The following is a 2,349-nucleotide window of genomic DNA, read 5'->3' on the forward strand; positions in this document are numbered from 1 at the left end:
GGTTGTACGAGCTGGCCGAAGGCAAAAGTTGCCTCGTCGGCGACAAAAGGCAGCGGTGTGGGACGTCGCTGTGCATTGGACGACGTCCATTGCCGCTGCAATAGCAGCGCTCATCATCGCAATCATCAGCGGCGATGAGCGCCACTGATATCAAACTGCAGCATGCGCCGACTGCTTGCCGGAAGCAGCGCGCGGCGCTGCAATAGCAACCCACGCACTACCGTTAATCTTTTTCTCCGTCGCCATCGTGGCAGCGACGCATGGACCCAAATAGGAAGATAGAAAGGGTAGGGAATTCTAGGGTTTCAATTGGTGAAGTTTTTTTAGGGTTACAGTCAATTTTGGGTGGTTGGAGGCGGGGGCCTGGTATGCCATTTGAAAAATTGTAGGGCCCAGCTTGCAATTTGCTTTAAGGGGTCAAATTTGCAATTTTAATTAAGGACCAGTTTCGAAATTTATGAAATGAAGGGGTAGGGGCTCTAACTGAAATTTTAAACTAGGGTCAATATGCAACCTTTAAAAGGGGAGTTTGAGTTAAAATTTTAAATTGGTTAAAATTTGATTTTCAAATGGGTTTGACCTAAAATTTGAATTTTGACCTATTTAAAATTGACGACTTTTTGTGTTTTTGTTAAAATATAATTTTAACTTAAATATTATATTTGACCCTAAATTGAATTTGATTTTATTTAGGAGTGTTATCCTAAATTAAAATATTAATTCAATTTAAATTAGAGTTTGACCCTAATTTAATACTTAATTAAAATTTGATTTTAATTAATTATTCACCCGAATATGTTTTAGAAATTAGAATTGGATTCTAATTTAACATTTAATTAAATTTTTATTTCAATTAAATTGTCTTACCCTAAAATTTTCGTTGAAATTAGAGTTCGACTCTAATTTAATATTTAATTAAAATTTGATTTTAATTAAATAATTCACACTGGCATTTCTTAAATTTAGAATTAGATTCTAATTTGACATTTAATTAAAATTTGATTGATTAAATTGTCTCGCCCTAAATTTCTTATTGAAATTAGACTTATACTCTAATCTTGTTATTTAATTAAAATTTAATTTTAATTAAATTCAACCACCTTAAGTGTTGAAATTAGAGTTGAACTTTAATTTGATATTTAATTAAAATGTGATTTTAATTAAATAATTTGCCCTATAATTATGGAATTAGAGTTGGACTCTAGTTCGGTATTTAATTAAAATTTGATTTTAATTAAATATGCCTGCTAATTAAATTAATTGATTAATATGATTAATTAATTATTTAATTATTCCGATCCATTTATCTAAAAGAGTTTAGACGGTCTTAATTGCCAGAAACTTAAAACGTGTTTGCACATAATATTAGATATTATATAGGCATACATTTATGTGATGAATGTATTATTAGTGGACGATTATGGATTCGATCATGTGGATGTGTTAATGGTTAATTTTATTCTTATCATTTTATGAACCTGCAAGCTCTTAATTATTTTGGGCCTACGAGCCTGTTATTGTTATTATTATTTTGGGTCTGTGAGTCCATTTTCATCTAGGCCTACGTGCCAACTAGTATAGGATATAGGTTGCAACTAGAATAATTAAAGACACGCGAAGAGGAGGAAACCGTGGAGATGGTACATTGATACTAATCAATGCGATACACCCTAGGAATTGACCAGCTAGTCTTTCTTATGGCTCGGGAAAATTAAATAGTAAAAGTCCATAATCGTCTATACTATTATTATTGTTATATTATATAAATGTTTTTTGCATAGTAGATGTGTAATACAACATATATGTTGTTACAATGAGACTTTTGAATACAAAATCCCTCAATAAAATATTAAGTCACATTTATAATCATCTTCCATCATTATATTGAAAAATCAGAGTCTCAAATCATCTCAACTTGTTGACTACAGAGATATGTTTGACACTATGAAATATCAGAAATTCCTGAATGATGGGTTCGACTTGACTAAAATTTATCTTTTGTTGAGTACACTTAAGGAGATAAATTTTAGAGGCATGTTAAGTTAACACATAAGATGTGTGAAGACAAAGAGTAGTCAGCTTAATGATCCGGAAGTTGTATGGAGATACAATTGATAATAGTATCTACCCAAATATTTTATTAAAGACTTGTTGAGTACACTCAAGATCTTAATATAACAAATGGGATCTCAACTCGCTAGGAGTTAAGTATGAATTCCATAAATTTATGTGAGGGTGCCATAAATTTGAATTAAACAGTAGAAGCATAATTAATTTAATAAAATTTCATATTAAATTAATTGATGTATTTTATATATTATTCTTTTTCTTTTCGTCATTTACATTAAT

General features: G+C 30.7%; 1 pseudogene; it reads right to left on the reverse strand.

Moving 5' to 3' along the window:
- LOC111368913 overlaps nt 1-246 on the reverse strand; it is a 20,880-nt pseudogene extending 20,634 nt beyond the window's left edge.
- Between the last annotated feature and the right edge of the window lie 2,103 nt (nt 247-2,349).

Source organism: Olea europaea, chromosome 19 (assembly GCF_002742605.1).
Source record: "Olea europaea var. sylvestris chromosome 19, O_europaea_v1, whole genome shotgun sequence".
In the NCBI taxonomy this organism is placed as follows: Eukaryota; Viridiplantae; Streptophyta; class Magnoliopsida; order Lamiales; family Oleaceae; genus Olea; species Olea europaea.